At 33.2% G+C, this 10,773-nt stretch overlaps 1 pseudogene across 1 annotated transcript; it reads right to left on the bottom strand.

Moving 5' to 3' along the window:
* Positions 1-4,641: 4,641 nt before the first annotated feature.
* LOC145619744 (rac-like GTP-binding protein ARAC7) lies at positions 4,642-8,512 on the bottom strand (annotated as a pseudogene). Its single transcript, XR_014108173.1, has 10 exons — positions 8,353-8,512; positions 7,760-7,791; positions 7,544-7,651; positions 7,114-7,201; positions 6,875-6,984; positions 6,316-6,379; positions 6,138-6,198; positions 5,967-6,032; positions 5,765-5,871; positions 4,642-5,197 (listed from the first exon to the last, which is right to left on the bottom strand). The product of XR_014108173.1 is annotated as a rac-like GTP-binding protein ARAC7 (transcript).
* Positions 8,513-10,773: the final 2,261 nt, after the last annotated feature.

Here is a 10,773-nt window from a genome sequence, read left to right as displayed (position 1 = left end):
TCTTTCTTTTTCTTGAGTGATTTTTCTTTCTTAAGTGGTCTCTCTCACTAATGGTTTCTTTCTTTACTCTCCTAAACTAATTGACCTAAGATTCTCACTTAAATAATTGCCCTGAGTTTTAAGCTATCTTTTTTTCCTTTAGTGATCTTTCTTCTTGAGTTATTTTTCTTCGTGATTGATATTTCTTAAGTGACTTTCTTTTTTTTTTAGCATTTTAGTAACAATTTTTTTCTAAGCTAATTATTCTGATTTTCATAAGTAATCTTTCAAGTGGTTTCTCTCTTTTTGTTAAGTGAGATTTCTAAAGTGGTCTCTCTCAAATGATTTTCTTAAATGGTCTCTCTCTCTCTCTCTCTCTAGCTGGTCACTTCCTAAGCTAGTTGCCCTGATTTTAATTTCTTAAGTGGTTTTTCCTTAGAGAGACCACTCTCTCTCTCTCTCTCTTTTTCTCTTTCTATCTCTTTCACTAATTTTAGTAACCTTTTTTCTAAGCTAATTGTTTTTTCTTAAGCTAATTGCCTTAATTTTCTCAAATGATCCTTTCTTATAAGTGCCCAATTTCTCTTTCTCTCTTTCTCTCTAGTAGGTCGCTTCCTAAGCTAATTGCGTTGATTTTAATTTTTAAGTGGTTTTTCCTTAGTAGTCTCTCTCTCTCTCTCTCTCTCTCTCTCTCTCTCTCTCTCTCTCTCTCATTTAAGCTGATTGTGTTTCCTAAGCTAATTGCCTCAATTTCCTTAAGTGATCTTTCTAAGAGGATCCTCTCTCTCTCTCTCTCTCTCTCTCTCTCTCTCTCTCTTTTATAAGCTAATTGCCTCGATTTTTGTGTATGATCTTTATTAATTGGTCTCTCACCTTTCCAAAGGCAATTGACCTTACTTTCAAAAATGATATTTCTTAAGTGGTTGTTTTCTCTTTTTATCTCTTAAGACAGTTGCCTTGGTTTTCTTAAGTGGTATTTTATGTACTCTCTTTTTTCTCTCGCATTATAGTAAGTCTTTTTCCTAAACTAATGTGTTTTCATAAGCTAATCATCCTAATAGGTTATGAACCATTCTTAAGTTGTTTCTCTCACTCGTGGTTTCTTTCTCTCCTTCTCCTAAGATAATTGTTCTAAGTTTTATCCTAAACTATTTGTTTATAATTACCCTAGTTTCTTAGGTTATCTTTCTTTCTTTAGTGATCTTTTTTCTTGAGTGATCTTTCTTTTCCTTGAGTGAGTTTTCTTTCTTAAGTGGTCTCTCTTTCTTTCTAGCAATTTAGTAGGTCGCTTCCTAAGCTATTCCACTGATTTCAATTTCTTAAATGGTTTTTCCTCAATGGTCTCTCTCGTTAATGCTCTCTCTCTCTCTCTCTCTCTCTCCCCCCCCCCCCCCCCTAAGATAATTGCCTAAATTTTCCTTCTTAAGCTAACTTTCCTAATTATCCTTTTCTTAAGTGATCTCTTGATTGTCTTAAGTAAATTTTTCTTTTCTTAAATGAGTGATCAAATGAGTGATCTTTCTTCTTAATTGATTTTTCTTAAGTGGTCTTATTCTCTCTAGCATTTAATTAGTAACTCTTTAGTCTAAGCTAATTTCTCATAATTTATTAAGTGATCTTTGTTAAGTAGTCCCTTTTTTTTAATGATATTTCTTAAGTGGTCCTTCCCCAATGATCTTTCTCTCTCTCTCTCTCAAGTGATTGTTTCTTAAGAAATTAGCTTAAGAAAATGTAATTAGCTAAACTGGTCATCATTTCATCAGTAGGCTTCTTCCTAAGCTAATTGCTCTAATTCTTAAGCGTTCCTTCCCTCTCTCTTTCTCTCCCTCTCATATTAGTAATTAAGCATTTTCCTTATCTAAGCTAATAATTGTGTGTTTCTGAGCTAATTGCTGTAATTTTCTTAAGTGATTTTTTTAAAGTGGTTTCCTCTTTCTATTCTCAGCTAATTGCCTTACTTTTTGTGATCATTCTTAATTGGTCTTTCATCTCTCTAAAGCCAATTAACCCTGTTTTCAAAAGTTATTTTTCTAAAAGAACCCCTTTTTTCTCTATCGCATTTTTATAAGCCTTTTTCCTAAACTAATTGCGTTTTCCTAAGTTAATTTTCCTAAAAAATCACTTAAGAAGCAAAATCACCCAAGAAAAAGAAAGATTACTCAAGAAGAAAAGCAAAGATGAACACTTTAATTACCCACCTTGTCATATACATTCATACACGTTGTCACCCACCCTTACACGTGGTCAGTGAATTGGCAGCAATGATGCACATGGTTTTTTCGAGGGCAAATCAGTCAGAACACTGTAGATAAGGAATACCAAGCACAAATACAGGGGCAATTAAGTCAATTACTTACTTAAATCCTTACTAATTAGGAGTAAAAAAGTATTGCAATTAATTGAATTAAGATGAAAGTCAAATGTTATACTATGTAATTTGAAATGACGATACTGTCAAAGTTTTAAGATATCTCATGGTTATCTCCAATTCTCCATTATAAACAAATCATACTTCGTATATATTTAACTTATTTAGAATATTCAAAAGATAAATGGCAAGTACATGATTGAGCTTGTGATTTGATGATGCCATGATAATAAGATCTTTGAATTTATTATAGTTGATGAGATTAAATATATTATCAAAGTTGTTGAACAAAGGTGAACAAACACGAATGATGAGTTGATAAGTAAGTTTTTCTCGGAAATAAATTAATAAGTCATCATTTGATTAATTTAATTTAAATATGGAAAGATTATAACAAAGCCAACATCGTTTGATAGAAAATTTTATTTACATCATTATAGTTGCATTCAGGTTAATACAATAATAGTAATAAGTCATCATCTTTATGTAATTAGATCATACACTTACAATAATCAGTCTGTTAGCATAAAATTCCAGGAAAAACAATCAAATCTTAACTCAAAATAAGTAAACCTTGTTTTGAAATGCACCAAGGACACTTAATCCACAGTATGAAATGGTCACAGATCACTCTTGGCCTAACTAACTGTCCTGTTTCGATACACTTGAAGGAGTTGATCACAGATTTGTCGCGTAGTTGGTCTTTAGCAGGGTAAGTCTTGGTGCACATGAGTGCAATTTCAAGAACCTTGAATGCAGCACATTCTTCATTAGGAGGGAGTGGCATCAAGTTGGGGTCGATAAGCTTCTCTCGATCTATCCTTCCATTTCGATACGTGTCTCTACCCATCTCACCATGTCTATATCTATATCTGTACCGAAACTTCCATCTGTTGGCATTTTTCCACTAATAAGTTCCATCAGTACAATTCCCATGCTATACACATCACTCTTTTCTGTGGCCTTCAATGAGTGCATATTCTGGCAAATTTAAGACAACAAATTAAAAAACCCAAATTTTATGTTAGATATTATAATCATAATCTAAGATATCTTTGTATAATGTTTGCTGAAACATAATGATATATACAAAGTCAACTATGGTTTATTAATATGATACAACAAATAAAAGGCTATAATAAAGATTATCATAATTTGAAGTATAAGTAACAATAAGCAGATCAATTAATGAGAAATTGTTTTTTGAATTTACCTGGGGCAATGTATCCATAAGATCCAGCAAACCAAATACTGGATTCTATTTCATTGATTTCTATTTCATTGATAGAATCATAATTGCAATGGATCTGCTTCGCTAGTCCGAAATCTCCTAAATGAGCTTCCATGTTAGAATCCAGCAGCACATTACTTGTCTTAATGTCTCTATGCATGATCTTCGGCACACAATCATGGTGCAAGTACTCCACTCCTTGAGCTAACCCCACAGCTATTCTTAATCTTGTTTCCCAATCGAGTCCCTTCGTTCCAGCCTTCTTATTGATACTTTCTTGTCCATGGAGCCAGTCTCAGACACTTCCGTTCTCCATGTAATCGTATATCAGCAGATTCGAGGCTGCTCCTTTGTTGGTGCAGTACCCAATCAACTTCACCATATGCCTGTGCCTTATTCTCCCAAGAGTTTTTATCTCTCTGGCAAAGCTCTTGTCTAACATGAGATCATCTTTTCGGGCTATTTTCTTCACTGCTACTGTCTCTCCAAATGCTAAGTCGGCCTTGTAGATTGTACCAGAACCTCCTGAACCAATTATGAAAGTGTCACTCAGATTCTTTGTTGCTTCTATAATGTCATCCCATCTGTACTCTGAATGTCTTCAAGGGGATATTGAATTGAGTAATCGCCGATTTGTATTGGAAGAACTGCTGTATGAGCTGCTTCCCGTTTTTTTGGATCTTTTGATCATATATCTTCGCCGTCTGATGCAGATGGCCACTCCAAGTATTAAGACAATAGCTGCAACAACGGTCAGAAATGAAGAGAGTACCAATGCTAAGGTTGCATGCTTATGGCTGCCTTGATTGGCTACACTGCAGAGTTGAAGAGGCCTCCCACAGAGGAGCTTATTGCCCTTGAAAACATCAGCTGGCCAACGCGAGAACTGCTTATCAAGTTTCCCTCCAAGGTGGTTGTATGAGAGGTTGAGCATGCTCAAACTGCTCATTCCTCCAATCTAGGGGGGGGGGGGGGGGGGGGGGGGGGGGGGGCCTCACTAGTGAACTGATTGTGAGATAAGGTGAGAGCTTCGAGCTTAGTAAGCGATCCGATTTGTGGTGGAATTTGTCTAGTGAGATTGTTGAAACTGAGGTCCAGCATGACTTGCAGATTCTGGAGCTGAGAAATCTCAACTGGAATCTCACCATTAAGATGGTTATTTGATAGTTGAAGCTCATAGAGTTTTCTAAGTTGGCCTATCCAGGCTGGGATCGAGCCAGAAAGTCGGTTTTTAGTGATCCTAAGGACATTAAGAGAAGTAAGATTGCTAATTTCTGATGGTAGGGTACCATTCAGCTGATTGTCCTCCAGAGAAAGAACAAGGACTTTAGAACAGTTGAATAACTGAGGTGGTAAAGGACCAAAGAATGAATTTGAGGACAGTTTGATTTCGCCAAGCTGGAATATAACCTCATCAACAAGGAGAGAACAAATATTGTAAGCATTTTGGCATAAGCATCAGAAACTGCTGAAGTGTCTGCATTGCTCACAGTTTGACCAGCACCAACAGAAGCATCCAACCAAACTGTTGGAGTTCTTGAAGCCTTAGTACTGGCACTTTTTTTTGTACACAACAACCAGTACTGTCTTAATTATGACAACCTCCACACATAATGCCCCTGCATTTCAAAAAGCAACATAAATATCAAATTTCTTTATGGCACTTTTTGACTTGCAGTTGAAAGTAATGTTCTTTCACAATACTTGATTGCTATCATAAACCCAATTCTGCTAACTCCTGTACTAGTTATTTGCCATCCCAACCAAATCTGCATAACATCTCAACTTCATCTAAGATTTCACTCGTTTCAAATGCATTTCTCAATCAAGCACTTCAGAAGTTTTATTTCAAATTAAGGCTTCTTTCATAAAAACCCTTAGCTGAATTTGTCATAGACCTTACTCAAACTTTTATTTCCTTCTTTTAACATTCTTGGTGCTAATCTTATATTCTTACAGTAAGAGAACAAAGTTTAATTCATTACCAATATCTATCTTTCGTTCTTTCTGAATAACAAGCTTCTACATCAGAATCAAACTCATATGCTCACACACTAAACACAAAGAATTTTCCTACAAGAACCTTAAGCGAATTTATACATCCTATCTGCTACAATACTTGCAACTGCCGAAAGTGATTCAACTATTAAAATATAAGAACCAAAGGCTTTTCTTAGAATACTTACACGAATGAACAAACAGACTTTTTGTACTTCTTCTTCCTAGGAGCTTTTTTCCTCTTAGGAGGTTGTAGGACAACTTTGATAGCAGTATCAAAAACAGCTTTGACATTCTAAACAAGAAATCAGAAATTTGGTTAAAATTCATTATATTCATAATACTTTTGCAAAGTATTGTGCTGTGAGGCCACGAGCCGGTGTAATTTACCTGCTGAGTCTTAGAGCTGCACTCAATATAAGCTGCAGCACCAATTTGCTTCCTTAACTCTTCTCCCTGTATAATTACATGTTCATTAGCCTTCAACTCGTAGTTTTTGTGTGCATATTATAGATTGTAATATAATAAGGAGACAGTATTTTGAAAGGGAACATAACATACTTGAGCAGGAGTATGATATTTGATCCAGTAGGATCAGCATACCCTCTTTCATCCCTAAGATCTGAGAGATAACACAAAATAAATTATAATTTCAATCTTCTATTACAGAACACATATAGTTAAGCAAATCATTATAGTTCTTGCAAATGCATTGGTTCGAATAAGGCCATATATTTACCTAGTTTTGTTCCAACAAGTACAATTGGAACATTGGGGGCAAATCTACGAAGTTCCGGCATCCACTGAAAGATTATGAAACAGTGCACATTCATAAGCATCAATGTACACAAAATTAAGCTATGAATTTGTATTAAGGACAATAATCATGCAATTTCAACAACTTTTGGAGGGTGTCAAATGTCAATAATTAAGGGATAATATAAGACATACTGCATTATACAATCAAGATTATTAGGTCCATAAATGTACACAAAATTAAGTTATGAATTTGTATCAAGAACAATAATCATGCAGTCTCATCAATTTTTGGAGGGAGTCAATAATAAAGGGATATTTTAAGACATAGAAGTATTATTAAATCATGATTATTAAGTCCTTAAACATAAACGAATTTCTAATTTGTAACAGACAGTAAAGGGGATGTAGGCTCAGTTTTGAGTCAGAAAGAAAGGTCCCAACTTTTGTTAAACTTGATGTTAATTTAATGATATAATCATACACTAAACATTATTAAAAGACAAATTTTACCCACATTTCATCAGAAAATCAATAAGTACCTTCTTAAGGACATTTTCATAACTTGCCCTGCTAATCAAAGAAAATGCCAACACAAATATGTCTGCACCCCTGTAACTCAATGGCCTTAACCTGCTATAATCTTCCTGACCTGAAATTTTCAAGCATATAACACCACTTCTCAAACACGGCAACGGTAAAAAAGACGTGTTTTAGAGACCGTAAAAAGTCAAATAGACCAAACAAAAAAGGGACATAGGGAGTTATTAATTTGTTATACCAGCAGTATTCCAAAGTCCCAAGTTGACAATGCTTCCATCAACAGCCACATTAGCACTAAAATTATCAAATACAGTAGGAATGTAATCCTGCCAGAAAAGGAAAAGTATCATTAATTAGCATAAAGAGTAACCTTTAAGGTAACATATCCCAAATTCCCAAGTGATATCAAACTCAAAATCCCAACCAATAATATTCATTTTATAATTAAATAATTATCAATTAAGCATTTTGTTTTTGAAATGGGTTTTTGAGAAATGAAAATGAAAACATAGAATCAGCTTATTTGAGCACAAAATGCAAATAAAAAATATTAAATTTAAATACCCATTGACGTAAACGACAAGAAAACAGCTCAAATTCAAGCAAATGCACCAAAAAAAAATGCAAGAAAGTAAGAATCTTTAAGTAAGAAAATGAGAAAAACTTACAGTAGGAAATTTGTTACTGGTATAACAAATGAGCATACATGTTTTTCCAACAGCTCCAATTGAAGAATTAGAGCCATACTTATTTGAGAAATAACAGCCAATTGATTTTGTTTTGATTTGAAACCAAACAGCAGATTAATCTTTTTAAAATTAAAACCTTAACCGTACTTCCCAACACTTGAGCAAACCAAACAGTAGATTAATCTTTTTTAAAACCTTAATCCCACTTCCCAAAACTTGAGCAGAAGCTGTAAAAGAGAAACACTCTTACACAGCATGCAAAACAATAGACCTACAGAGAACTAAGCGGCTCATCATAAAAAGGAACAAACAATTTAGTCCTCCCAATTATGCGACAAATGCCAATCCTTTCTCGATAAAATCTGAGAAAGAGGACATTTTCTCAAATGCCAGGTGAAGTTTTTCAGTCGTGTGTAGCTAATGAAAACTAAAGAGGACATTTTCGCTAATCTACCCCTAATCAAAATCGAAGAAGGGGTTTTGCATACTACTCGTACACCAAATCAATTGAAATAAAAACAAAATTAAAACAAAAGGGAATTGAAGAAAGAGGAGTTACAGATTCATCAACAAAATTTAAAATTAAAACAAATACGGAGTAAAAATTAATCAAAAAACAAAATTAAAAAAGAAAAAGAATCGCACTACTGAAGCAGCTTCTTATAGATCACTACTTTTTTTTTTTTTTACTTTTTTTTTTGAAAAATCTTATAGACTACATCTTATATACCACTCCAATAAAATTAAAAACAAAATTTAAACAAGAAAAATCAACGAAAGTGGAGTACCAGATTCATCCAAACGATCGAGATTTTGATGAGTTACTCCCAAAACGACGGCTGATGTGCCCAAAACTACGGCTGAAGAGGAGAAGAAGAATGAGACTGATGATACTGTATACCCACCCCTACACGTGGCCAGTGAGTTGGCAGGTGCTTGCACATGCATTTTTTCGAGGGCAAATCAGTCACAGCACTGTAGATAAGGAAATGGTAGTACAAATATAGGGGCAAATTGGACAGTACACTGTTCATAAGGAAACCCATTTTTTTGAGTGTTGGTGCTTTTATAGGGTAAGGATATGCTCTGGCTCAAGCTACTCAAAAACCTTTAATTTGGTCAAATCTCTTTGATCTTAATTCTGCTTCCCCGCTTCCTTTTTTTGTTGTTGACACATGCTTCTCCGCTTCCTTGGTGTATTATAGGTGATTTCAATGACCTATATTTACTAAATGAAATGATAAATAAGGCGTATTATAGGTGATTTCAATGACCTCTTTGATCTTATTTCTACTTCTCCATTTCCTTTTTTTTTTTTGTCACATTGCTTCTCCGCTTCCTTGGTGTATTATAGGTGATTTCAATGACCTATATTTAAAATAAGGTGGAAAGCCCCTACTTCTGCTAGATGTTTTAGATTACAAAGATTTGCTCAATTTACTGATATCCCTACAACTGGTAATTCTTTCTCTTGGAAATGCTCGTTTAGCTCTCACATTGTATATGAAAAGTTAGATCGTTCTTTTGTTAACTCTCAATTGTATTCTTTATATCCTCTGCTTGATGCATATTTTTGACGGTTTTAATTTGATGGAAGGATTTGAGTGATTTTAATGGTGGAAATTAGAAGGATAGTCTTAGAAGGCAACGACTTCTAAGTTTGATCGTCAACTAGTTTGAACCTTAACCAAGTTATCTTCAAGCAAAAGCTCAATAAACTCAATTTTTTATTATTAAACATCCTATTAAAATAATTGACATAAGACTAATATATACTAGATTAATACTCGTGCGATGCACGATTTCAGAAATTTTTATTAATATTATATTATTAATTAATTGATTGCTTTTGCAACAAATCATATAAAAGAGTACTTTTATGAAGAAAAAAGTCATTAATGCGTAGTTAGTAATTGATACACATACTTTTATTTATTTTTTAAAAAATAATCTTTCTAATATTTGAATTTATTTGTTGGAAAGATAAAAAAAATTGGAAAAAAAATAATTGAAAAAAATGATGATGTCATACTCAATTTTGGAGGGAAAATTTATAATTAAAAAATGACATGTGTACAAAGATGAAGTTTGCGGTTTTAACTTTAGTAATAGTTATAGATAGGAAAAATAAATCTATCCTACTTGTTCCGCAAGCAAACTAAATAAAATTCCTAACAATTAATTTAGTCCACTAACCAATTAACACAACTTTGGATGTCCAATGTCCCATAACTATAACAATTTTTTCCCTAGACTCTAGTTTATGCAATTCTCCCTACATCCCCTTCTAAACTAAAAGGTTTTTCTTTCGTTATGTTTCGCAAGTTTCATTTTTTTTATTTTTTTTTCTTTCCTTATTTACTACTTTAATTTGCAGAGCTGTGTAAACATTTTAACATAGCTAATTTGTTTGTTTTCTCTCTCCTCTTTTTTAGTGAATTTATTTTCTCTCTCCTCTTTTTTTTTATTATTTTTTTTTTTTGTTTTTCAATATCCTCTCTTCTTCCATGAAGATTTCTAGCATAATTTTTTTTAATCATGATTGTGAGTAATTCGTATTTTTAATGATAATCTAATCAATCGATTTTGTTTTTTTGATTTTGATAATACTCTGTTTTTCTATTGTAATTGTTCGATTATCATTATTTGATTTTATAGTTTTCACTGTAATGATTTTAAATTGATGATCCTAACTTATATTCAATTAATTCAACAAGCTAAGCAAATTACAAGCCTAATCGAAGCAATATCAAGCAAATAGCACAGGAATAGTATAGAGAATTTAAGCCAAAATTCCCTAGTTTTGGTTGGGATGAAGATATGCATAAAGGTTGTCACGATGATGATTTTTAATTGCTAATGTTGTATTGTGGCGGCGGCGATGACGACAATTATTGTGGCTGAAGTTGAAGTTGAAGTTGCGTTAAACAAAACATCTACATATTAAAGGACTGATGAGGAGGATAGAAGTAGATGAGTAAAGCTCCAACCACCATATATTTATGTTCAGCTTGTGACCTTGAAAATGAACATATGTAGCCTTGTAAATGTACAAATAATGTAGGTCTCTTAAAATGAGCATGTTCATTATAAATCTATAAGCAATTCTTATACGATGTAAGTATATTTATTACAATGCATACAAACTATTCACCAAAAAAAAAAAAATTAAATGAATGATAGTAAACTATCTAGAGTATATTATCGTG

Source organism: Chenopodium album, chromosome 27, assembly GCF_948465745.1.
Source record: "Chenopodium album chromosome 27, dcCheAlbu1.1, whole genome shotgun sequence".
Taxonomy (NCBI): Eukaryota; Viridiplantae; Streptophyta; class Magnoliopsida; order Caryophyllales; family Amaranthaceae; genus Chenopodium; species Chenopodium album.
Note: the sequence above shows the minus strand (reverse complement) of the source record. Positions and strands in the feature narration are given on the sequence as shown.